General features: G+C 42.8%; 1 long non-coding RNA gene across 1 annotated transcript in view; it reads left to right on the forward strand.

Annotated features, from left to right (window-relative positions):
- LOC122477601 overlaps nt 1–26,944 on the forward strand; it is a 309,990-nt gene extending 283,046 nt beyond the window's left edge. Inside the window, exons 5-6 of the long non-coding RNA XR_006295734.1 lie at nt 24,311–24,535; nt 26,905–26,944. This is a non-coding gene — a long non-coding RNA (uncharacterized LOC122477601). The remainder of the gene's footprint in view (nt 1–24,310; nt 24,536–26,904) is intronic.
- The last annotated feature ends 642 nt before the right edge of the window (nt 26,945–27,586 follow it).

Genomic DNA, 27,586 nt, shown 5'->3' on the forward strand with positions numbered 1-27,586 from the left:
ATACTGTAAGTGAAAAGGCCAGTCTAAAAAGTCTCCATACCATATGATTCCATCTATGACATTCTAGAAAAGACAAAACTGTATGGAGACAGTTTAAAGGTTAGTAGTTGCCATGTGGTGAGGGAGAGATGGATGGGCAGAGCGCAGAGGATTTTCAGGGCAGTTAAGCCCTTCCGTGTGATCCTATAACGGTGGATACATGTCCTTGTACACGTGTCCAAACACACAGAAGGGACAACAGGAGTGAATCTTAATGTAGCCTCTTTGGGTGACTATGATGTGTTAATGAAGACACACCAGTTATAAAAATGATATGTCAGTGGGGATATATTATTAGGAGAGGCTATGCGTGAGTTGGGGCAGGGGATATATGGGAATTCCTTGTGCCTTGTGCTCAATTTTGTTGTGAACCTAAAAGAGCTCTACAAAATAAAGTCTATTGAATACATGTGTATAAATACCCTTCCGAAGTGAGTTCTCTTCACGACACATCTGGGCACGAAGGCACCATTGTGCAGGGAGCTGCTCGTTGTGATCCACGCTGACGGAGGAACGGTTTTGCGTAAGATGCAGTCATCTGACCTCAGTATGACTTCGACTGCTTATCTAGTTTAGCTGAGGCCCACAATCTACTTTTGAAATTGCTTGTTACCAAGTATGTGGATAAAAACATTTATAGATGACATTCCTTGGTACAAATTAAAAGTCTCGTCTCTTCCCTTCCCACTAGTGAGTGAGTTTTGTAAAAATCTGTTCTGCGTCCTCTTATACAACACTTCATTCATTCATTCATCTGTCCATTCACTCATCCAACCATCTATCCATTCAGGAAAAGCTAACTTGAACAGTGCACTTCTGTATCTTTTTTTTTTAATTTTTTTAATCTTTATTTATTTTTGAGAGTGGGGGGCAGGGTGGGGGAGCAGAGAGAGGAGACACAGGATCCAAAGCAGGCTCCAGACTCCAAGCTGTCAGCACAGAGCTGGACGCGAGGCTCGAACCCACAAACCATGAGATCATGACCTGAGCTGAAGTCGGACGTTTAAGCAACTGAGCCACTCAGGCGCCCCTGCACTTCTCTATGTTTGATGAAGATTACAAAAATGAAAATGAGGCACTGTTTGCCTTAAGAAATGCTGGTCCTGATAGGAGAGATATAATATTCAAGTAAATAAAGTCATATTTCTGTTATGTGATAGCATATTTAGCCAGAAGTAGACCTACAGGGGTTTGGTAATTCATATTAATAGTAAGTATTCACAAGTGCTATAGACGTTTGGACAAGCGTTCTATATATCGTATGCTTTCTTCTTGGCTACTAAATGGTTCTCTCCCGCCATGCATTCTCAACTGGAGCAGTATCATTGCCAACAGGGTAGAAACAGGGTAGAAATTTTTTCTTATGGATGAAAGAGTCACACTCTTTCTATACATAAAATACAGGTATGCATTCAATGCATAAGTGAATATACAGAATGTCTGAGGGCTTAAAATCTCTTTGGGAATGGCTAGTAGAGAAAATAATGCCCAGCAAGGCTCCTTAGGGAAGTGATAGTGGAAAAGTTAAGAAACAGCAATTTGTGACCTCTACCTACAATCCCATGGCTCATTCAAAATGACCTACATGAATCACTAAAATACTACACCTCAAGCCATTTTACCATATATGTTAACTAACCAGAATTTAAATTTTAAAAATGAAATTATGTATGTATGTATGTATGTATATCAACAAGGGTGGCCACCATTATTCTTACAGATATCATTTTCTTTAATTCTTTTCTTTGGGTAATAGAAAAAACAACTGGTTTGGCTGATTAACAGTGTTCTAATGAGTTAATCCCCTTCAAAATGCCATTGATGTGCCTTAAAGACAAGATCAGTGGAAGGGAATTCAGACACTGTACAACCACAGGACAGAAAGAGGAGAGAGGTTTTCTGCCTACCATCGTGTGATGGTCCACAACCCATTTAGAGATTACACCCATAGTTTTAGTGAGTTCAGTCCTGGTCATGTACCTGGCAACATTAATCGTGTTATTTGGAAGCACACAACAATTTTGAATCAAACTGTTCCATTTACACACTAAAGGAAAGCATTCTTTGTTACAGCCATTAATCTTAAACATGTTTTATTTAAAGTTTGACATACTTGAATAAATTACATATTTGTTGACTTTGTTCTCTCAGTGCATTGGCTGTACTTTATTAAAAGTCTCCCATTTTAGTATTTTTCCATTTCCCTCACACATAGCTCACTCAGTAAATTTTAGTTGAGTTGACTCTGTATAAGCAATTAGCCACAGCTACATCTAACCTTGTTATTAACCCCATGCTTGGAATAAAAGTATTTATTTTCACCAGTTCTGTCTTTAGTCAAATCCATCCTGAGATTGATACATAATTTGAGACCTTGCGGGAGTATGGTGTCTTTAATAGGAACCATCATTTAAATTAGATTGAATTGGCTGGACACATTTTCTGTGGGCGGGTCCAGCTTCTGTCTAGGACTGTTATAAATGAGTTAGGCCTGGAACTCCAGATAACTGCCGTCATGCACGAGTGATCCTGTGGATTTCACAGTGCTAGACCTAATATCAAATAATTTATTGGAGATTAGAGAAAACATACACATATCTTTACTGAATAATTTATGTGAGATTAAAGAAAATGTATCCATGTCTTTTCAAAAACTTTATAGATTAGATACATTTTTTTTTCCATTTGCAAATATATCCCTAGTACTTTGCAGGAAGCAAAGGGAGAATTTAGTTTGAGTCCTTATTTTATAGTGGAGGGAACTGTGATCTTACAATGTTTAAAAAAATACTATAGGAGAGAACATTCAGGAGGAAATACGTATGAATAGACTGAGCCCAGGAATTTTAGAGCAGTGATACTATTCTGCATGATACTTTATTTTCTTTTTGATTTTTCTTGTTATTTTTTTTTTAAGTTCCAGTATAATTAACATATGGTGTTATATTGGTTTAAGGTGTACGATATTGTGGTTTACAAATTCTGTGCATTCCTCAGGACTCATCATAGTAAGTGTACTCTTAATCTCCTTCACCTGTTTCACCCCTCCTCCCACCCACCTTCCAACTGGTAACCATCCGCTTGTTCTCTATAGTTAAGAGTCCATTTTTATATTTGTTTCTTTTTTCTTTGTTGGTGTAGTTTCTTAAATTCCACCTGAGTGAAATCCTATGATACTTATCTTTCTCTGACTGACTTATTTCACTAAGCATTATACTCTTTTGATCCATCTATGTTATTGCAAATGGAAGTATTTTGTTAACATTGTTTATGGCTAAGAGTCCATTGTGTATACCTATGTGTGTGTATATGTACATACATGTATATATATGTGTGTATACGCACCACATCTTCTTTACCCATTCATCAGTCGATGGACACTTGGGCTGTTTCCATATCATGGCTGTTATAGATAATGCTGCTATGAACATGAGGGTGCATCTATCCCATTGTATTAGTGGTTTTACCCTGAATTTGTTGGGACTTGTTCTCTGGCTTCATGTGTGATCTACTCTGGACAGTGTCCCATGTGTACTTGAAAAGAGTGTGTATCCACTGCTTTTGTGTGGAATGTTCCGAATATATCTGTTAGTCCATCTGGTCCAGGGGCACCTGAGTAGCTCAGTCAGTTACACATCCAACTCTTTTTTTTTTTTAACGTTTATTTATTTTTTGGGGGACAGAGAGAGACAGAGCATGAACGGGGGAGGGGCAGAGAGAGAGGGAGACACAGAATCGGAAACAGGCTCCAGGCTCCGAGCCATCAGCCCAGAGCCCGACGCGGGGCTCGAACTCACGGACCGCGAGATCGTGACCTGGCTGAAGTCGGACGCTTAACCGACTGCACCACCCAGGCGCCCCTCACATCCAATTCTTGATTTCAGCTCAGGTCATGAGCGTGGTCCCTGCTTGGATTTCTCTCTCCTCTCCCTCTGCCCTTCCCCCCACTCATTCTTTCTTTCTTTTTCTCTCTCTCTCAAAATAAATAAATAAACGTTTTAAAAAATATTTAAGGGGCACCTGTGTGGCACAGTCGGTTAAGCATCCAACGTCAGCTCAGGTCATGCTGTCACAGTTTGTGATTTTGAGCCCCACCTTGGGCCTGTGCTGACAGCTCAGAGCCTGGAGCCTGCTTCGGATTCTGTGTGTCCCTCTCTCTGCCCCTCCCCTGCTCGCCCTCCGTCTCTCTCTCTCTCAAAAATAAATAAACATTAAAAAATGTATATTAAAAAAAAGATCTATCTGGTCCAATGTGTCATTCAAAGCTTCTCTTGCCTTGTTGATTTTCTGTTTGAAGACTCTATCTATTGATGTAAGTTTGGTGTTAAAATCCCTTACTCATATTGTATTACTGTTGATTACTTCCATTGTGTTTATTAATCGCTGCTTTCTGTATTTGGGTGCTTTCATGTTGGGTGCATCAATATTACAACTGTTAGATCTTGTTGGATTGTCCCCTTTGTGATTTTATAGTGTCCTTCTTTGTTGCTTATTGCAGTCTTTGTTTTAAAGTTTATTTTGTCCAGGGGCGCCTGGGTGGCGCAGTCGGTTAAGCGTCCGACTTCAGCCAGGTCACGATCTCACGGTCCGTGAGTTCGAGCCCCGCGTCAGGCTCTGGGCTGATGGCTCGGAGCCTGGAGCCTGCTTCCGATTCTGTGTCTCCCTCTCTCTCTGCCCCTCCCCCGTTCATGCTCTGTCTCTCTCTGTCCCAAAATAAATAAACATTGAAAAAAAAAAAAATATAAAGTTTATTTTGTCCAAAATAAGTATTGCAGCCCTGACTTTCTTCTCACATTCGTTTGCATCATAAACACTTGCCCATCCCTTCACTTTCCATCTGCAGGTGTCTTTGGGTCTGAAGTGAGTCTCTTGTAGGCATCAGGGAGATGGGCCTTGCTCTTTGTATCCATTCTGTAACCCTGTCTCTTTCGATTGGAGTGTTTAGTCCATTCACATTCACAGTAATTATTGATGGCCATGTACTCATTGCCATTTTGTTACTTGTCATACAGTTGTTTTTGTAGTTCTCTGTTCCTTTCTTTGTGTCTTCTCTTGTGGTTTGATTGCTTTCTTTAGTAGTATACTTGGATTCCTTTCATTTTGTTTTTTGCGTATCTGACTCCCAGTTTTTGATACGTGGTTATCACTATTAGGTTTATATATAGCATCTTAGGTACATAGCAGTTTATATGAAGGTGATGGCTGTTTACGTTTGTACACTTTCTAAAAGCACTAAATTTTTACTCCCTTCCCTTCCACATTATAGATATATGATGCCATACCTTACATCCTTTATTTTGTGAATTCTTGACTGATTTTATAGATGCACTTGATTTTACTGCTTATGGTCTTTCTTTTCCTCTCAGGGAATACCTTTTAACATTTCTTATTTGTTTTAATTTTTTTTAATTTTATTATTTCTGAGAGAGAGAGAGAGGGACAGCATGAGCATGGGAGGGGCAGAGAGAGAGGGAGACCCAGAATCCAAAACAGGGTCCAGGCCATTAGCTGTCAGCACAGAGCCTGACGTAGGTCTCGAACCCATGAACCACAAGATCGTGACCTGAGCAGAAGTTGGATGCTCAACCAACTGAGGCACCCAGGCATCCCCCCGTTATAACATGTCTTGTAAGGCTGGTTTTCTAGTGAATACCTCTAAGTTTGTATGCTGGGAAACTGTCTTTCCTTCTGTTCTGAATGACAGCCTGACTGGGTAGAGTATTCTTGGCTGCTGGTTTTTGTCTTTTAGTACCTTGACTATCTCATGCCGCTCCCTTCTGACCTGGAAAGTTTCTCCTGAAAAAAAAAAAAAATCAGCTGATCGCCTTATTGAGTTTCTCTTGTAACTATTTTCTCTTATTGCTTCTAAAATTCTCTTTGTCACTACTTTTTGTCATTTTAATTGCTATATGTCTTGGTGTAGACCTCCTTGGGTTGATTTTGTTAGGTGTTGTCTGTGCCTCCTGCATCTGCATTTGTATTTCCTTCCCCAGATGAGGGAAATTTTCAGCTATTATTTCTTTAAATTTTCTGTGCCTTTTCTCTCTCTTCTTTTCCTGGTTTCCCTATAATGCAAATGTTATCATGCTTGCTTGATGGTGTTTTTGCCAAGTTCCCTAAGTCTCTTTCCATGTTTTATAGTCTTACTCATTTCTCCTGCTCAGCATGCTTGATTTCCATCACTCTGTCCTCCAGGCTGCTGATTCATTCTTCGTCTTTCTCTAGTCTATTTATTCCTTCTGTGTGTTTTTAATTTTCAATTTTTGATTTCTTAGTCTCTGATTCATTGTTATATTTTCTGTTTCCTTGTTGAGGGTCCTACTGAGATCCTCCATTCTTTTCTCAAGTCTTGTGTCTCTATGACCATGATCCTAAATTCTGTGTCAGTCGTATTGCTTATCCCTGTTTCATTTAGCTCTCATGATGTGCTTTTGCCTTGTTCTTTCATTGGGGACATATTCCTCTCTGTCCTCATTTTGTCTAACTCTGTGTGTCTTTGCTGTGTTAGGGAAGTCAGCTATGTGTCCTGCTCTTGAAAGCCGGAGACTTATGAAAAAGAGGTTCTTAGTGCCCTGCAGTGAAGTGTCCCCTGCAAATCAGAACCTGGTCCTCCAAGGGTGTCTCCTATGTGTGTTGCATGTGCCCTACTATTGTGCTTGAATTGTGTTTGCCTTCAGTCCAGTCATCTGCAGTGCCTCCCTTTGCCTGTTGTGGGCGGGGGTTAGTCCTTTTGTTGTTAGTGGGCCTGTCTAGGGCAGCCTAGGACTTGAGTTTGGTCAGACCAGGAGTTTGTTAGAGCTGCTTAGTACTGAACTACAGGGCCCTCTGCATGTGTTGTCCCCTGAGAAGCTTTTATTGGTGGGCAAACCCACAATCAGACCAGATATCTGTCCTCAGTCCCTCAGCTCACTGTCACTGCTGCAGTAGGACTGGGGTGTGTGTGTGTGTGTGTGTGTGTGTGTGTGTGTGTGTGCGTGCGCGCACGTGTGTGGTTATCGTTCCCTCTCCCTGGGGCAGGAGTCACTTTGGAGTGGTGCTGGTGCCTTTGGGGGCAGGTTGCACACTGCCATGATTTTGGCACGGCTCATGACAACGCCTGGTCCTCTGCGGGAGGGCCCTGGAGGTGCTTTGGATGGATTCCTGCTGACGGTGGGTTAGATGGTGCAGGTGCGCAGGACAGCCTCGTGCCGGGGCTTGTTACTCGCAGGCGAGGTGGAGATTATTTGCGCTGGCTCGTGCTTGTGTTGGTATATCTAGGCTGGTGGGCGGGCAGGGGAAATGGTGCCCGCCAGGTCTTGTGCTCCTGGAGAAGTCTCTTAAACATACCTGCTCCTCCAGCATGTGCTGTGAGATTAGTGAATAAATCTCCTCCAGTGTACCCCAGGCGTTTTTCAAACTGCTGCTTCTGTGCTGTATCTCAGCAGGGTTGTGTGTTAGGCTTTTTAAGGATGGGCACTCTATTTCCTGCGATCCTCAGGCTCTCCCTGAATGGAGCCTGCTAATTTTTAAAGTTCCAGGTATTAAGCCCTACTAATTGTAAAAACTTACGGAGTTAATCATCTCTGGTTTTCTTTTAAAAAATTTTTTTTTAACGTTTATTTATTTTTGGGACAGAGAGAGACAGAGCATGAACGGGGGAGGGGCAGAGAGAGAGGGAGACACAGAATCGGAAACAGGCTCCAGGCTCTGAGCCATCAGCCCAGAGCCCGACGTGGGGCTCGAACTCACGGACCGCGAGATCGTGACCTGGTTGAAGTCGGATGCTTAACCGACTGCGCCACCCAGGCGCCCCCATCTCTGGTTTTCAAAGCCAACTGTTATGGGTCATCACCCTCCCGGTGTGGGGTCCTCTGTGCCTGGAGTGCCTGCTGTGGGATCTGCTCCTCCCCCGTCTCCCTTCTCTGTGCTTGCGGTGACCCTCCCTCCTGTTGTCAGTCTCTCTGGTTCAGTTCCAGACCATGTCTCCACCCTTGCTACCATTTTCGATGTGGCTTCTTACCTGGGATGAGCGGTGGAAAGTCTCTCCTGCCAGTTCGGGACATTTTCCGGCTTATTCACAGTGATGTGGGTGTCATCTAGATGTACCTGTGGGGCGAGGGTTGCCTAGGGTCCTCTTCCTGTACCGTCTTCCCCAGAAGTCTCTGCATGGTACTTCAGTGCTGGACACATACCATTATACATCCACCAAGCCCCGTGTCACGCACAATGCCAATAATGAACCCCAGTGAAACGTATGTGGACTCCGGATGATTAGGATGTGTCAGCGAGAGGTTATTGAATGCAACCTATCGATCGTACAAATACATCCCTCTAGTGAAGGATGTTGATAAAGAGGGAGGTTGTGGGTGTGTGACAGGAAGTATTTGAGAACTCTGTCTGTTGCTGAGTTTTGCAGTTTATTTAATACAGCTCTAAAAAACCAAGTCTATTAAAAAAAAAGAATCCCTATTATGATTCATAGTCCTTTGCCATCATTAGCTTCTATTAAAATATAATTAGCTGATTCAGACTCATTAGGTCCTTTTAAATACAGTTGGAGGGGTTGGTTACTCTGTGACCATTAGCAATCTTCTAGACTTCCCTGCCTCCACTCTTGCATCCATACGATGGGCAGCTAGCTTGAAGAGTTCTGACATAGAAGTAGTAAATAATACACATGAAGTCATTTTGAATACACATGGGAGGCATATTGAATAAATGGGAGTAGTTGTAGTTGATGCCCTTTTGGATTAAATGTTTATTTTAGAATACCCATTGTTAGCTTTCCTATCATTATAATTTATAGTTCCACTTATAAAATATTTAATATCCAACATTTTTATTCTAATGCATATTTTGTGTTAAAATAACATTACTTGAGGGGCACCTGGGTGGCTCAGGCGATTGGGCATCTGAGTCGATCAGCTCAGGTCGTGATCTCGCGGTCTGTGAGTTTGAGCCCCACGTTGGGCTCCGTGCTGACAGCTCAGAGCCTGCTTTGGATTCTGTGTCTCCCTCTGTCTCTGCTCCTCCCCCACTCACGATTTGTCTCTCTGTCAAAAATAAATAAATTTTAAAAAATTTAAGCAATAACATTACTTGACATTTAATATTGTGTCTGCAACATATTTCATTTAATTTTTTGATAACATAGTATTATCAGTCAATACAGAATGAAAGCCATTACATTAAATGTCATGCCTTCGTGTAATGGTGTGTGTATGTAATCATGAACCGTGTGTCCATCGTCTTTTTGAATGCTAGCGAGAGCATGTAGGCACATTGGTAAGAACGTGTCATTAGTGATACCTTCTGCACTGTTTGTGGTGGGCAGAGTCAGAGAGGTATGGTTACCCTGCAGAATCTGGAGGGTTTTCATATCTCACTGTGTTCCCTCCATTCCTTCTTCCCCGAGAGGGGATCACGAGAACACACGAGAGCATTACCCCTTCCTTACCAAGTGTCATAATCAAACCATCTTGTATCTGCTCTGTCCCCGCTGTCGCCTCTCAACCATGAAATAGTGTGATGCCATGCTGGGGTGAATCTGAATGAATACGTGAACGTTACATACAGAATTATTAGCTACAAATAAGCAATTATTTTGTGTGTTCCTCTTTCACCATGTAATTTTTTTTAATGCTTATTTTTGAGAGAGAGAGAGACAGAGAGAGAGACATAGTGTGAGCAGGGAAGGGGCAGAGAGAGAGGGAGACACACAATCCAAAGCAGGGTCCAGGATCTGAGTGGTCAGCATAGAGCCTGACGCAGAGCGCAAACTCACAGACTGTGAGTTCATGACCTGAGCCGAAGTCCGATGCTTAACCGGCTGAGCCACCCAGGTGCCCCTCCTCTTTCACTATATAAGAGAAGAGAAAATCAAAGTGTCGGATGGATGAGAACTCAGAAGCCGTGGTGGTGATTGTCTCCCGTTCCTCCAAGAAGAGAAGCACGATGTGCTGTCCATGGCAGTCCTTTGCCCAAAGAACAGAATCATGGACTCTGTAGGACTGCACAACACCTGAGATTCATGAATTCCCACACCTCTCCTTGCCGTCTCTGCAACGTTGCTGGCTTTGAAGGTGGAGGAAGGGGGTCCGTGTGCCAGGGAATGCAGGCTGGCTCTGAAAGCTGGCATCACGAGCAAACGGATCCTCCTCCAGAGCCTCCAGTGGGAACACCACGCTGCTGACACCGTGACTTTAGCCCATGACAGCTGTGTTGACCTTCTGGCCTTCAGGACTGTGACATAAAATAGCTGCGTTGTTTTTCTTCCACTACATTTCTAGTAATTAGTTACAGCCGTCATAGAAAAAGAACACAGTGAACATCTCATTCGTTATTTCAAAAAAAATTTTTTTGTTTGTTTATTTATTAATTTTGAGAGAGAGAGTGAAGGGGAGAGGCAGAGAGAGAGGAGAGAGAGAATCCCAAACAGGTTCCGTACTGTCAGCACAGAGCCTGATGTGGGCTCAATAGCACGAACCGTGATATCATGACCTGAGCTGAAGCCAAGAGTTGGACACTCAACTGACAGAGCCACCCAGGCGCCCCTCAGAAACATTTTTGAGTGTTGAATAAGTGAGACGTGCTACCTACGCATTTAATTATGCAACATAAATGCTGTGGGGTACAGAAAATCGAGTGTCCTCAGTTTGGAAAGTGGGAAAGCACTGGACAGAAGAAGAGTATTTTTCATCTGGAACCCTAGAAAGTTTCCAGGAGGAAGAGAGGAAAAGAGTGCATTTGTCTGTTTGCTCTTGTGTCCCACACCCAGCACAGTGTCAGCCGTCTCGTAAATGCTGTATGATAGTTGAATGTGTCTGTGAAGCGTACCCTGAGACTCCCCTGTATATTCTTTACAACCATCTCAGAAGCCATGGGCACGGCTTCAGACCTCACAATCCCTACGTCTGCACACCGAGGGTCTTCTCCGGCTGCTGGAGGGCACTCTCCCACTCACCAGCACACTGATGATTTGTGGTACTCCTTTTCTGTCCTGCCCCTTTGCCAACATTCTCGGGATCGCGTCCTGGGTGAACAACTTGCCCTCACATCTTTATTTCGGGATCTCCTCAGGAGGGGGGAAAAATAGTCCAAATAAGACCGCCACCATACATTTTTCTAACCCATGAAGAATTGACAGGTAGTGTTAAAATGTGTTTGTAGGGGCGCCTGGGTGGCGCAGTCGGTTAAGCGTCCGACTTCAGCCAGGTCACGATCTCGCAGTCTGGGAGTTTGAGCCCCGCGTCGGGCTCTGGGCTGATGGCTCAGAGCCTGGAGCCTGTTTCCGATTCTGTGTCTCCCTCTCTCTCTGCCCCTCCCCTGTTCATGCTCTGTCTCTCTCTGTCCCAAAAATAAAATTAAAAAAAATGTGTTTGTAATACTGATGTTGAATAATCTATATGATACAGTTCTTCTCTCCGGGCTGCGAAACCAGAAGACCTTATTCCTTTTATCGTTTGGTGCCTGCAGTACTCTGTCTTACTGCCGACACAGTTTGAGAAAAATCTCAGGAGTTTATACAAATAGTGAAATTTTAGACATTGACCCTCAAGACGCTTGACTATAGGTTCATCTGCTACCACTAAAAAGCAAACAAAACCCCCCTAGATGGTGTGTAGTAAGTAGGTGTGTGCCCATGGACTGTGTGTGTAGAACTCCTCTGCATGTTACTGAAACACAGAAACAGTCCAGCCCTGAAATTAGCACCTGAGGGAACTCAGTCCACTGAGGCATTCAACAGTGCTCCATAGGGCCAGCCAACCCACTTAAGGAAATGTCAAACTAAATGCCAAGACCCTATTGATTGATTGAATGATCCAGAAACCATAATTAAGGTATTAATTTCACAACCTATTTATTACAAGTAGAAAATGCAGTGGTTATGTGGGCTCCGAAAATAATTTTCAACAATGTTTATGGAATCCCCAGACTAAAGCCATTTTCCGTATTTCTTTGCCACAAGGTGGAATTATTTGTCTCTTACAAGACAAATGGTTATCTCTCAATTTCTTGACGATTTATAGGCAAGGGCTTCCAACAGCAACACTGCAATTTTGTTTCTGATTTTCAGTGGAGAACAGATGTTGAGATTTTATGATAAATGCATATAAATATACAAGCTAATTTTATATCGTGACAGTCTTTTGAAAATACAGATGGAGTCATATCATTACTCTCTTTCTCATTAATTTCATCCTTTCTACACATGTTTCGTGATCTCTTGACTAATGTGTAGTACCTGGCATCAACTGCAGACAGAACCTTAATAAAAACTGAAAAAAAAACTAATATTTTTGTTTGCCGCATATTTTGTTTTTATTTTTTATTTATTTGATTTTAAGCCCAGTATAATTAACATACAGTATTATATTAGTTTCAGATACACAGCATAATGAATCAGCAATTCTATGTATTATTCAGAGCTCATCACAGGTGCCCTCTTTAATCCCCATCACCTATTTCCCCTCTGGGAACCATGAGTATGTTCTCTATAGTTAAGAGTCTGTTTCTTGGTTTATGTGTCTCTTTGTTCATTTCTTTTGTTTCTTAAATTCCACATATAAGTGAAATCACATGGTATTTGTCTTTCTCTGACTGACTTTATTTTGCTTAGCACCTAATAATAAATTTTGAACTTTGGGAAAATAGCGATCTTCATATTTTCTGACATCGCCAAAGTTGTGTCAGTCCTGATTGTTGGTAGAGCCTAGAATGGACACTATATGTTTGTATTTCTGTTAGAATTCTAAATTTTAAAGACAGACCTGTGATTTTTATGCTTCTTTTCATTGTCTTAAAAATGACATAATGGGGCACCTGGCTGGGTCACACGGGAGGTCATGTGACTCTTGATCTCGGGATCATGAGTTCGAGCCCCACGTTGGGCGAGGAGCCTACCAAAAAATATTTAAAAAAAGAAATGATCTTCAACATGCAACCTGCAACCTTTATGCTACCACTACTGTCTACAGGAAAAAGATGTTCCAGAAACCCAGAAATGTCCATGTCCACCTCTTCTGTGTGCAGCCCTTGCTTCGGGCAGCCACATGTCCCCTGACCTTCCCCGGGAGCTGTGTGGCAAGCAGTTCCTTGCAGGTTTCATTCACTCTTCCTGGATAACACCTCCCTTCAGGGGTACAGTGCTCACCCCAGATACATTCCCAGGGACCTTCTCCACTTGTGTTTTGTAGGGCCCCGGGAGACCTCTGGGCATGCTTGCTCGTCCATAAACAAAGATTACCACCATGGGGCAGTCTGATGTCCATAGTATCCTTCCGTTTTCCCTCCTTCCCTCTCTTCTCCTCCTCCTCTCCCTTTCTCTCTGTGTCCATCTCTGTCTCTCTCTCCCCCTCTCTCTGTAATCTTTTATATAATCTGTCATTTTATCTATCTTATCTGTCATCTACCATGAAACATGATAGAGACACAAACTTCTCAAAAGTTCTTTTATTTTTAAAAAGATTATTTATTTTTAGAGGCAGAACGCTAGCAGGGCAGGGGCAGAGAGAGAGGGAGAGAGAATCCCAAGCAGGTTCCACACTGTCAACACAGAGGCCGACGTGGGGCTCAAAGTCACAAACTGTGAGGTCATGACCTGAGCTGAAACCAAGAGTTGGGTGCTTAACCGACTGAGCCAGCCAGGTGCCCCTAAAGAGTCATTTTAAAGGACTGTTTGTGTATTAAAAGCAATTTTATCTGAATGAGAAAAAAGCAGACGATTGGTCATCAATGATTCTACTTTTAAAGTTTGTTAGAGACCAGGTGTTATGGACTGAATGTTTATGCCGCCCTCCTCCAAATTTGTATGTTGAAACCTAACCCTCAAGATGATGGTATTTGGGGGTGGGGTCTCTGGGAGGTGATCGGGTCATGAAGGAGAAGCCCCCGTGAATGAGATCAGTGCCATTCTAAAGGAGACTCCAGAGACCTCTGTTCCCTTCCACCATCTTGAGGACACAGTGGGAACACGGCCCCCACCCAGACACCAGCATGGTGGCTTCCTTATCTCAGACTTACAGCCTCCAGAACCAGTGATGCAAGTGCCCTGTTGTTTATAAGCCACCCCTAAACTAAGACCCCAGATTCGTATCTATTTAAAGAAAGATAACATGCTAATTATGATCAGAAAATGTCAGTCCAGGGGCAGAAGGCACATGGCAGGACCTCTTTAAGATGGAAGTTTGAATATAGATGTGCTAAACTTAACCTGTTGTTTAAAGAAACCAGCACAAATGAAGCAGAACCACAAACGGTACCCTCTCTGCCCCCCACCCCCTCACTCTGGAAGGCTGCTCCCTGGCATTAGTGAGCTGTGGACACTCTTCTGGATCCCCTCAGCCAAACCCAACCCTCTGCTGTTTTCATAACAACAGTGCTATGGCCTTCGTTGCTGCCTGTTTTTCCACAAACCAATGGACACCAGATAAGTTTTTAAATTTGATTTTTCTCCAAACCATGAGCTACGTATTACATGTAGTATACACATGGAATATCAGCCAAGTCCAACTCAAATTAGATCATCCTTGGCATCTCTTTACATAAAATGTTATGTCTGTGTGCTCATCAAAGAATTACATCCAGTTCCATATGATGAGTGTACATTCCCGCCTTAATCATCTCTAGAGCTTTGTCCCTTCCACTTAACAGTGATTGCACAGGCATCTGTGGTGCATGAAGTCATGTACAAAGACACTAGCCAAAAACCTCTTGTGAAAGAGATGTGCGGAAAAGACTTCACATTTGGAACTGGTTCCACCCTACAAACTATTTCTTCAAACTGTGTATTCAACCTAGATGGGGTATCTTTGTTTCGTTTTTAAGTTTGTTTATTTATTTTGAGAGAGAGAGAGCAAGCGAAAGCACAGGAATGGGGGGTGGGCAGAGAGGGAGAGGGAGAGAATCCCAAGCAGGCTTCATGGTCAACACAGAGCCCAACGTGGGGTTCAATCTCACAACAACCATGAGATCATGACCCGAGCCAAAATCAAGAGTCAGATACCTAACCTACTGAGCCACCCATGTGCCCCTAGATGGGTATCTTTGAAATAGATCCTATTTCAAAGTGCCTATCGGAAGGTCATAAGCAGCTGTGGGCAGCATCTTGTAATCCCGTCTCTCAGTCACTGTGGACAAACACTAAGGAGGGAAAGTGCCGGAGGCTGTCAGAGTTTAAGCGTAAATGAGCCTTTGCGTTTATGTGTACATTATTCACTTGATAATGCAGTGCCTGGTTCCCATATCATGAGTCAGGACTTCTTCCATATATGTGCACACTAGGTGAGTTCTCTATTTCAAGTGATACTGCTGTGACCCTTCCCATGCAGGAAAAAGTCATTCTTCTAAGTAAGTTACCAGTCTCCTTTTCAGTACACTTGGGTGTGTTCTCCTGGATTAAATTTTCTTAAGGAAGAACCACTTCAAAAATTAATTTGATCTTAATAGCTCAAAATTATTTTTTCTGTTGGAAGAATCACGACTTTTAGTTTGCTAGATGTCACAAGGAAACAAACATCTCTTTTTTTGTAAAGAGGGAATCATTCTAAAGATGAGAGGTTGGTGGTATTTGATCAGTCATGTAGGCAATGGAGTTGATACAACTTCTTACCCTGGAGGCTTTCCCTCTCCACCCCACCTGCAGGCCTGCCGTCATGCACACATTGTCACAATGCACACATGTGTGAGCATGATCTTGTCTGTAAAAATATAAATGCACGGTTACTGACAGAGGTCTCACAAACGCTCAGTATAATGCTGAAGTTGGGATTAGATTTGTGGAAATGCTAAGATGTGTACGCCCAACACAAGGTATCCCAGGCAGTTACTGGTTAGTAGCATGGGTATGCAGTGCTCATCCATATACTAGGTTTCTTAAAATCAAAAGAGGGGAGGGGCGCCTGGGTGGCTCAGTTACACGTCCGACTTCAGCTCAGGTTATGATCTTGCAGCTCATGAGTTCAAGCCCCGAGTTGGGCTCTGTGCTGACAGCTCAGAGCCTGGAGCCAGCTTCCAATTCTGTGTCTCCCTCTCTCTCTGTTGCTCCACTTCTCGCTCGCTCGCGCTCTCTCAATAATAAACATTAAAAAAAGAAAAAAAAATTTTAAAAAGAGGGGAGAAGACTGTGCATTGGCTAACAAGAGCAGGCCATGTGTGGAGCAAAAGCCCCTCTCTCTGTCTCAGTCACCAAAACCAGAGAAACTCGTTGTTCATTAGTTAATTGTGTCATGGTATTCATGAAGATTCAGTCTAGTGCTGCACTGAGTACAGAATACACATGTAGTTGTCTCGCCTTAGATATGTAAGTTGCTGGGTTTTTTGTTATAATTCTGTAATTATGAAACATCTTTAGGACCCTGCCTGAAGTTATTCTGCATTTAATATTTCACTCTTGTTTGGGGTTTAAATTCTATAAGTTAATTCAGAGTTCAAAGTTTCTAAGACAGATCATTAATTAAAATAGCATAAAATGAGTTGTTTTTAAAATATAAGTATAGATTTATAGATACTCTTTTTCTGTCTCTGATCAGTTGGTCTACACCTGTATCTATATGCATGTATCTATGCACAAAGCAGCCCCTAAAACCAAATACAGTAAAACCTTGGATTGCAAGTAACTTGTTTTGTGAGTGTTCTGCAAGACGAGCACACATTTCTTTTCCTTATTTTATTTTATTTTTTATTTGTTAAAATTTACATCCAAATTAGTTAGCATATAGTGAGACAATGATTTCAGGAGTAGATTCCTTAATGCCCCTTACCCGGTTAGCCCATCCCCCCTCCCACAACCCCTCCGGTAACCCTCAGTTTGTTCTCCATATTTATGAGTCTCTTCTGTTTTGTCCCCCTCCCTGTTTTTATATTATTTTTGTTTCCCTTCCCTTATGTTCATCTGTTTTGTCTCTTAAAGTCCTCATAGGAGTGAAGTCATATGATATTTGTCTTTCTCTGACTGGCTAATTTCACTTAGCATAACACCCTCCAGTTCCATCCACGTAGTTGCAAATGGCAAGATTTCATTCTTTTTGATTGCTGAGTAATACTCCATTGTATATATATACCACATCTTCTTTATCCATTCATCCATCGATGGACATTTGGGGACGAGCAAACATTTCTAATACATTTTAACTTGATAAACAGCGATGTCTTATAATACAAGTAGTACGTGATGCCAAACATCATATGATCACAACACAGCCAATGGTTCTTGCAATTCGCTTTGATATTTAAGTACTTTGGATTCCAAGCATGTTTCCTGAATGAATTATGCTCACAAACCGAGGTTTTACTGTATTGTGTTGCTCATATCTACATAATTTCAAATGACTTTATTATAAGCAAAACTGAATCGTTTTATTCTCTATAGAAATAGTGGTAGACTCAGAGCTTCCACATAGTGTTGACTCCAGAATCTAAGAATAACCAGACCTCGCCTCGATGCACTCATACTGCATGACTTCTCTGCTATCCCTGTATTCTGCCTTGTGTACAACTCCGGACTTGCCAACCTAAGGTAGAACAACACCTCTCCCCCTGCTTAAGTCTTTCAGGGATGTGCCATCATGTGCAGGGTAAATGTCAACCATGTTGGCATTGTGCGAGAAGTCTGGAAAACTGAGAAGAGCCTGTCTCAGTCTCTTGTCTCCAGCAGGACTCCCCCATCCCCCCATCTTCATGTTTTGTCTCCTATCACCTCCGCCTGAGGAAGCCAAGAAGGAGATGGAAATCCCAAACACTAGAAGACTCCTGAGACAAGTTAATTAAGTTATTTCCTGTATCTGGAATCTTACGCCATTCTCTTCTTGGCAAGACCCTATAACATCCAGCCCAAAAGTCACCTGACCTTGTGGGAAGCACCCTTAAACCCAGTTAGTCACTGTTCTCTCTGTCCATAACATTTCATTCATTAACAAGTGAATTTTTGCCACTTTATTTTCACAATACAGCAAGAATTTGGTTTGGACTCAAACTATATACCTCTGGGTACAGTTCTATTGGTTTTGTGTCAAACTGAAGGGTGTAATTGGTTGGATCATCATGCTGCAGATGGTGCAAACTAGAAGAGCAGTAAAAGTTGACATGGTATTGACCTCTTGTCTGAAAGTATTCTCACCATGAAACAAAGCCCAAATATATCACAGTCAGGTTTTAGAGATCTCTCGTATTTTAACTTAAATGAACCACCTTATATTGCACTGAAGAAAATGGAATACAACCCAAAAAAGTTACATGCTATGCTATAGGTTTCTTTCTTTTTTTTTTCCTAAAAAAAGAAAGCTGTAAATATACATCACTGGCAGGACTCCCCCATGGACTAATGGAGTAGGACTTATCAGCAAACTGCCGTATGGGAGTGATTTGAGGGGCAGACAGAACAGTCTCCATAAAAAGTATGTTTTCCTTGTCTGATGAAATCCCACAAACATCTTTGAGTCTTCCTGAGTATATACTTGCCTCTCTGTTAAAATTCCAATATGCGCTCTGAGCTTATTAACCACAGAGCCAGAATCCGAAAGTATAGGGGACATTCTGGCTCATTGAGAACAGGACTTTTTTTTTACTTTTATTTTAAACCCTGAAGCATTTTTATAAACTGGAGTATTACATAAAACCCTAATGGAGAGACCTATAAAAACAGAGCTGTTCAATTTCAGTTGGAAGGGCCACTCCGTCGTATTCACGTAAAGTACTGTATGGGTGGTTCCCCTTCTCCATGATGCATAAAGTGGCACCTGCCCTTGGGGTTGATCCTCACCCCTTTGGGTGTTCATGGGAACAACTCTGTGCAACCCTGTGGCTCCCTCATATACGAAAGGGAAAACCACTGACTCCAGACTCACTTCTGTATTTTACCTGAAATGTGAGTAGGTGAATTATGAGACAGGCATTCTTAAACAATCTTGCTATACACATGGATAAAGCAAGATGTGATACAGTACATAAACAGACATAAGTATACCTATACGAAAAATCTCATGGGCGTTTATTAGGAAAAAATGTTTCAAAAGTCTTCTTGGAGGGCGAGAATGAGAAAACAAAAATGTTTTTTGCTTGATTGCATAGAAGATAAGGTGCAGTGGGAAAGCCAGCTGCTTGGACAAGTTGGCCTCATGGAGACACCAGAGAGAAGAGGTATGTCCATGGGTCGGCTAGGATGAAAACAGAATGAGTGAGTCATACAATTCTGAACTAAGTGAGCAACGCAGAGCAAAAAGCTTTATTTTCCTTTAATATTTCCCTCAGCATGGTACATTGTAGGGTCTTTGTCCTTACCCTTAAACACATTTTGACCAGGGGCGCCTGGGTGGCTCAGTCAGCTAAGCGTCTGACTCTTGATTTTGGCTCAGGTCATGATCTCAGGGTTCATTAGATTGAGCCCCACATCAGGCTCTGCACTATCAGTGCAGCGCCTGCTTGGTATTCTGTCTCTTCCTCTCTGTCTGTCCCCTGATCGCTCTGTCTCTCAAAAATAAACTTGAAACACACACACACACACACACACACACTTGACCCTGTCCTGTTGCTTTCCAGACATTTCCAATTATGAGAAAAAGTCTCATTTTTGTAATCAAGTCCCATTTTCTTGATTGAAAAAAGTCTCAACCAGTTTCAAATTTGGGACCAATACTAGGCTTCTCTTCTTTGCCCAGTCTGTAGCTCGGGGACATCCAGAAGAGAAGGGTATGTAGTTTGACTCTTCCCTCTGTCTTCTTCTTTCCCCCTTCACCCCTTACAGATTTAGGGCAGAGAAGAAAAGAAATTAAAGAAGGTGGAGAAACTGGCCCACTGAACTAGGCTTGCCCTTTCAGGGTTCTCTTTGCTTTTGTTGGCTGGGGGTCTGAGTTGACTTTGTGGCAGGTGTTTGAGTGTGGAATTCTGGTCTGCTCTAGACTTGCACCGGAGTTCTTGGAGGGACCCATGGGATCCTCAGCCCTGCACAGCCACCTGGTACAAGCAAGGCTTGCCTCCCATTGACCTTTCAAGCTCCCTTCCCAAGTGCCCTCCCCTCCAACAGTCTCCTACTGCTGGAGCTCTCTGGGTTTGTATCACTTGAACATATTCAAGAGAACAAAGCCAGGTGCCCTTTCTGATTGTCCATGTAACGCAAGGAAAAACATATTCTTCTCACCAACTCCACTCGGGCAGTCTCTCTTTGATGTTGGCTACCCCAGACTTCTCCGGCCCTCAGAATTTTCCAGTTCATCAGCAGGCACCACTCGCCGTGTTCATGGTAGACCCTCAAACTCTCAGGGACATAGGCAAGGCTCCCAAGAGCTTTTCAAAACACGTGGCCATGCTCAAATGGTAGGAAAAGAAGTCAAGTTCTGAAAGTCAGCAAGGATGCAGCTAAGAAGGAACATGTCTGTCATCCCTCAGCCCCTGGATTTTGGGGGATCACCTTCACATAAGATGAAATATCAGAAGTACTTTGCTCTCTACCTGATGCCATGAGCTGTCTGTTAGGTTGATGACCCATTATAAGCAAACATTTACTGTTGTAACCAAATTCCCTTGAATTTCCAGTTTCCTTTTTTATGGCTTAGGGGTGGATGATTGGGAAGTTGTCACCGGGTCTGACGTCTTTATTGTCAGTAATGGAAGAATGTGTCCTTCTTGTGAATGCGGGAGTACTGACTACTGCCCTCAGCCCCATTCAGCTTCCTGCTACAGTGACATGGGCATGTTGCCAAAGACTATTTTTTTATGTCACGCTTTGGGTAAAGGCATTTAACTGTGCATTAACAAAAATATTTTTTCACTCTCATTTAATTAATTGGGCCAACTGACTTCACTATGAATTTTAAAATCCAGTTTTTAAAAGCCTTCAGTATGCCACCTTGAAGCATTGGAGTTCACAAAGCTAATAAATTCTTAATTAGGGTAATAAAATCCAACTATGCCCCAACAAAGTAAATTCCTTTTTGAATCTAACATATTAGGTGAGTCTTTTTCAACGGAAACAAAGATGTTCCTGTTTGTCATGCAAAATAAATGAGGATTCCATCCCAAAGTAGCCAGGATGTAGAAGTAGAAACACCTTGGGGCGCCTGGGTGGCTCAGTCCGTTGAGCGACCGACTTCAGCTCAGGTCATGATCTTACGGTTCATGGGTCCTGGCCCCACATTGGGCTCTGTGCTGACAGCTCAGAGCCTGGAGCCTGCTTTGGACTCTGTGTCTCCCTCTCTCTCTGTCCCTCCCCTGCTCGCATACTCTCTCTCTCGAAAATAAATGAACATTAAAAAAATATTAAACTTTTAAAAGTATCAAATAAAAAAGATTTGCAGAAAGAATAAATTTAATCCATACTGTAAATAGCAAACAGTGAAAACTGTGAGATATTAATGAAAGACATTGCACACATAAATAAATGGAAAGATATTCCAGGTTCCTGAATTGGAATGTTAATACTGTTAAACTGTTCATAGTTCAAACGCAATCTATAGATTCAATGGAATTTCTATCAAAATTCCAATGGTATTTACTTTACAGAGAGAAAAACCCTAAAACAAAAGTGCAACAAATACAAATAGCCTCAGCAATCTTCAAAAAGAGCAAAGCTAGAGGCATCATACTTCCTTGAAAAAGGAAGAAAAGCATGCATGTGCAGGAAACCCAGCAACACTGTAGAACATTTGCTTGTTTATTAAAAACCCAAGGGGGCGCCTGGGTGGCGCAGTCAGTTAAGCGTCCGACTTCAGCCAGGTCACGATCTTGCGGTCCGTGAGTTCGAGCCCCGCGTCAGGCTCTGGGCTGATGGCTCACAGCCTGGAGCCTGTTTCCGATTCTGTGTCTCCCTCTCTCTCTGCCCCTCCCCCGTTCATGCTCTGTCTCTCTCTGTCCCAAAAATAAATAAACGTTGAAAAAAAAAATTTAAAAAAAAACCCAAAGGATTGTGGGGTGCCTGGGTGGCTCAGTGAGTTAAGCGTCCGACCTCAGCTCAGGTCATGATCTCACGGTTTGTGAGTTTGAGCCCCGCGTCGGGCTCTGTGCTGACAGCTCATAGCCTGGAGCCTGCTTTGGATTCTGTGTCTCCCTCTCTCTCTGCCCCTCCCCCACCCATGCTCTGTCTCTCTCTGACTCAGAAATAAATAAACATTAAAAAAAAGAAGAAGAAGAAGAAGTAGAAACACCTCTTCAAGGCATAGGGAAAGTCATGAGCTTTGCCGTGTCTGATCTCGGAACTCTGGTTCCGTACATTCTCCCGGTGGCCAGCATGTCATCAAGAAGCTGGCTTCTCTCGGCCACTCCATGATCTCTTTGACGGTGGCTGCCTCTGGTTGTCCTCAGCCTCAGGTCTCCCAGTACCAGATTTGTAGACAAAAGATCTCCTGAACAGGACCCCCTGCCTGAGAACCACCAGGAGTCTGTTGTTTGCACAACAGCCTTTAAACTTCTACACAGAGGACACTCACATTCTCTACTGCTTCTATCAGAAGCCACTGTGTCCCAATAGTGGCAGAACTACCTCTGAGAGAACAGTGCAGTGAAAGACTCCGATCCCCATGCATGGACACCTGAGCATGAAATTCTAGGCATATTGTCAGAGACAGATTTGGAGAGAGCTTTCCTGAGGCCGCAGGGACCCCCAAACCCATCACAGAATGGAATCTGCATCTTTCTTTGTAGTCCTCTGGTCCCAGATGTACCATTTGGATTCTTTTTCCCCTGTGTGTCCTTAGGTGTTTTGTTTTGTTTTGTTTTGTTTCTTAATCTGACTCTGATTATTAAGTTTGTTGATACGCAACAGTATGCAATTTTCTTCTGTACATAGGATTACTTGTTTACTTTGGGACAAAGAAGCTTATTTTTTTGGTGGCTTGAAAGGCTCCCAAGAACAGAATGGGTTGACTATGGTTCATTGCTCACATCTCCCTGCTGCAAGAGGAAAGGAGAGATGAGTTCAAGACCGTAGCTACCTACAGGTATTATCACTTCACGCAGGGCTCCTGTCGTACATATGGTTCTTTAAAACAGAACTCCTCTCCTTACAGCGTGAAATGGTTCTCTGACATAGAGGTTCCTCTGTGTGAACGCAGCGAAGTGTCCAAGATCCAAGAAACACAACACTGTAGTGTGGCTGTTGCTGAGTCCCTGTGCACTGTTTGCATAATTATCATACATCGTCTTATCCGTCCCATTGTCCCAGTGGAGAAATCACTCTTATTTGCTTCTTGGCCTCTTGGTTGCAACAACAGCTTATAACACCTGAACTGTGTTTCATAAGCTGATTCTTGTCGAAACCTCCCATGAAACTTCATCCCAGGGAATCAGTTTTTGAATTAGGAAGCTTTGTCAGAGGGTGGAAAAGTAAACCTTTCCTAATGGAGACCCATGTTCACAAAGGAGCCTCTGAATCTCGTTGGAGAATTTCTCCTGGAATTCGATGAATCATAGGAAGATGACTTGCATGTGTTTCTGTGTCTTGATTATTTATTTCATATTAACGTCTATGTGTTTGGTATTTCTGGAAGTAAAGAAAGGCCAGAAAAAGTGTAATTTTAAGGGGATATAATTGTTATGGACAGGCGGAAGGGATACAGACATTTTCTTTAGAGAAAAAGACATTTTAGTTCTGAGTAAAAAGTGATTCTCCTTTTTCTGATGGAAAAGAGAAAAGAAAGGGAGCATACACAGAACAGCCAAATTGCTGTCACCCACCTCAACATTGGAGAATGCCTCCCGGGATTGTGAGTGAGGTCACCCCAGAGCAGCAAGTTCTGTGCGACATACAACAGAGGGAAACACTTGGCGGGCCCTGAATGTGGTCTCTTCAGAGTCCTCATAAATCAAACCAGATTTGCCTAAGATTGGGCATGGGAGAGGCCATGCTCAGACAGACCCACTTGCCAGTGCATTTTGTAGAATCGAATCCCTGCAGCTTGAACATACTCTTAAATGTAAACGTTGGATGAGACAGAACCTGCTTTATGTTGTTCTAATTAGCAACCTGCCACGCTTGATTGTTGATGGGATAAATGGGTCATCTACGTTTCATTGAAGTTTCTCATTTTTTAACGAGCAGCGGTTGGGGTGTGTGTGTGTGTGTGTGTGTTACTGTTACTTTGGTTTTTACTTCTTCAATATTTCTGGCAAAGGGTGTTGCCTCCAAATTGCAAATGGTTCCCGTCAGCAGATTCTCTGCTGATTTGAGAAGTCTTCTTCCGAGGGACCATTTAAAGAGGTAAACTTCCATTTGAAGGAAAAGACTCTTGCACAAATCTTGGTCCTTAACCGAAAACCGAATACGCGTAAACTGCTGCTAAGTCTTTTTCCTTTTGCTATTTTTCAGGTATCCTGGCATCGGCAGAGTTCTCTTCCCCTCGTCTTTGGGAAGTTTCGCAAGCTGGGCCCCTCCTGTGTGTAGCCAACAATGATGTTTTGTGTCTTCATCCCGTTGGAAGGCCCTGGCACACAAACAGCCCAGCCTATTCATTCCTAGAGCAATTTTACATATGCAAGACCGAAGCCAAGATTAATGTCTTCATCCTCGACGTGCTCATTCAGACACGTTCTGGTAAGTGCAAACACTGGGATCTTTCACACGAGAAGTGGGGTTCCTGATCGATACGTCTGGCCTTGCTCACATAGCCACCTCTTTGTTGCAACTCAATCATCCAAATGGATAGTTAATAGAAGCACATTTGTTTTGTCCATCTGGAGTTCCTCCAGTGGGACAGAGATGGCGTCACCTGCCCGGGGGGTCATGTTGGCTCCCTACTGGGGCAGGGGTACTGCCAAGCTTGAGAGAATCCCCCACATTGACTCCCCGACTCCCCAGCCAGCAGCCTCAGACCAGCATCTCATTGGAAAGGGAACTCTAGACCTCTGCATTTTCACTGGCCAGACGCTCTGAATACACTCTGTGTCCTCAGCCCTGGCACTTCTTCATAGAGCTCTTTGAGCGTTTGAATGGAGGTGCTGGAGAGGTGCCCTTTCACTTGCCGCAAACACGAAGGTCATGCAAATGCGTGTCACCAGAGGTGTGCAGGTGGGACCAGACGTAGTGGGCGACACGGCAGGGGGAACCGGACACACACCAGGTAGGGATGAACAGCCGCATTCAGTCCAGCAGGCGAGAGGTGGCTTGGAGACGCGGGCAGGAGGTGTGCCAATGACAGGGTCGCCTTCGGGGTGTCCCCGCTGAGACACGGTCACACGGGAGAACCAATAAAGAGCCCGAGTGGGTTAGAGTTGCCATGCCACTGATTTTGCACAGAGCTGTTTTTAAAGGGACCGGTGGCTCACCCCAGCTTCTGTGGCCCCACGGTGAAAAACATAAAAGTCATATCCGATGCCTGACACAGAGTTAGCAGGATTTCTTTCTTTCCCATTTGTTTTATGGTGATTTCGTAATTTTTACATTTCAACATTCCCTTCTTCCAACACGGCAACCTCTATTCTACTTCAATTGTACTTTATTATTTAAAGTCGTGGTTTAAACTCAGGATAGTCTGACCCTGATCCCATTCTCAGGATCTGGTTCACCTAAAGATATAAATAGTCAGTTATCCGACTTTTTTACTTTGGGATCCTGTTTGAAATAACTTTTTCTCCAAAAAATTATCAGAAACTTTAACATACATCTATCCTGATGGTTTAATGCTTTATATATATGTATATATATATATCCTGACAGTTTAATAATATATTAAACAAAATACTGGGAAATTCTCAGCTAGGCCTTCATTTAGTAAGTATTCTATAGAAAATAAGTACTTGTTAGCTACAGAAGCACACCGACCAGGGGCGTCTCTTCCTATGTTTCCTTTTCTCTGAAATAACACCCACTATGAAAGGTACAGAAACATAATTTGTTTTGTTTTGTTTATTTTATTTTTTATTTTTTAAAACTTACATCCAAATTAGTTAGCATATAGTGAGACAATGATTTCAGGAGTAGATTCCTTAATGCCCCTTACCCATTTAGCCCATCCCCCCTCCCACAACCCCTCCGGTAACCATCAGTTTGTTCTCCATATTTAAGAGTCTCTTCTGTTTTGTCCCCCTCCCTGGTTTTGTATTAGTTTTGTTTCCCTTCCCTTACGTTCATCTGTTTTGTCTCTTAAAGTCCTCATGTGAGTAAAGTCATATGATTTTGGTCTTTCTCTGACTCATTTCACTTAGCATAATACCCTCCAGTTCCATCCACATAGTTGCAAATGGCAAGATTCCGTTCTTTTTGATTGCAGAGTAATACTCCATTGTATATATATATATACAACATCTTCTTTATCCATTCATCCGTCGATGGACATTCGGGCTCTTTCCATACTTTGGCTGTTGTCGATAGTGCTGCTATAAACATGGGGGTGCCTGTGTCCCTTCAAAACAGCACACCTGTATCCCGTGGATAAATGCCTAGTAGTGCAATTGCTGGGTCGTAAGGTAGTTCTATTTTTAGTTTTTTGAAAAACCTCCATACTGTTTTCCAGAGTGACTACACCAGCTTATTCCCACCAACAATGCAAAAGAGATCCTCTTTCTCTGCATCCTCGCCAACACCTGTTGTCGCCTGAGTTGTTAATGTTAGCCATTCTGACAGGTGTGAGGTGGTATCTCATTGTGGTTTTGATTTGTATTTCCCTGATGATGAGTGACGTGGAGCATTTTTTCATGTGTCGGTTGGCCATCTGGATGTCTTCTTTGGAGAAGTGTCTGTTCGTGTCTTTGCCCATTTCTTCACTGGATTATTTGTTTTTTGGGTATTGAATTTGATAAGTTCTTTATAGATTTTGGATACTAACCCTTTATCTGATATGTCATTTGCAAATATCTTCTCGCATTCTGTCAGTTGCCTTTTACTTTTGCTGATTGTTTCCTTCGCTGTGCAGAATTTTAATTTTTTTTAATGTTTCTATTTATTTTTGAAGGTGAGAGAGAGAGAGAGACAGAGCATGAGCGGAGGAGGAGCAGAGAGACAGAGGGAGACACAGAATTCGAAGCAGGCTCCAGGCTGCGAGCTCTCAGCACAGAGCCCAATGCAGGGCTCAAACTCACAAACCGTGAGATCATGACCTGAGCCAAAGTCAGACACCTAACTGACTGAGCCACCCAGGCACCCCCAGAAGCTTTTTATTTTGATGAGTTCCCAGTAGTTTATTTTTGCTTTTGTTTCCCTCACCTCCGGAGACGTGTTGAGTAAGAAGTTGCTGTGGCCAAGATCAAAGAGGTTTTGCCTGCTTTCTCCTCGAGGATTTTGATGGCTTCCTGTCTTACCTTTAGGTCTTTCATCCACTTTGAGTTTATTTTTGTGTATGGGGTAAGAAAGTGGTCCAAGTTCATTCTTCTGCATGTCACTGTCCAGTGTTCCGAGCACCACTTGCTGAAGAGACTGTCTTTATTCCATTGGGTATTCTTTCCTGCTTTGTCAAAGATTAGTTGGCTATACGTTTGTGGGTGCATTTCTGGGTTTTCTATTCTGTTCCATTGATCTGAGTGTCTGTTTTTGTGCCAGTACCATACTGTCTTGATGACTACAGCTTTGTAATACAGCTTGGAGTGCAGGATTGTGATGCCTCCAGCTTTGGTTTTCAAGATTGCTTTGGCTATTCAAGGTCTTTTCTGG

Source organism: Prionailurus bengalensis, chromosome X, assembly GCF_016509475.1.
Source record: "Prionailurus bengalensis isolate Pbe53 chromosome X, Fcat_Pben_1.1_paternal_pri, whole genome shotgun sequence".
Classification (NCBI taxonomy): Eukaryota; Metazoa; Chordata; class Mammalia; order Carnivora; family Felidae; genus Prionailurus; species Prionailurus bengalensis.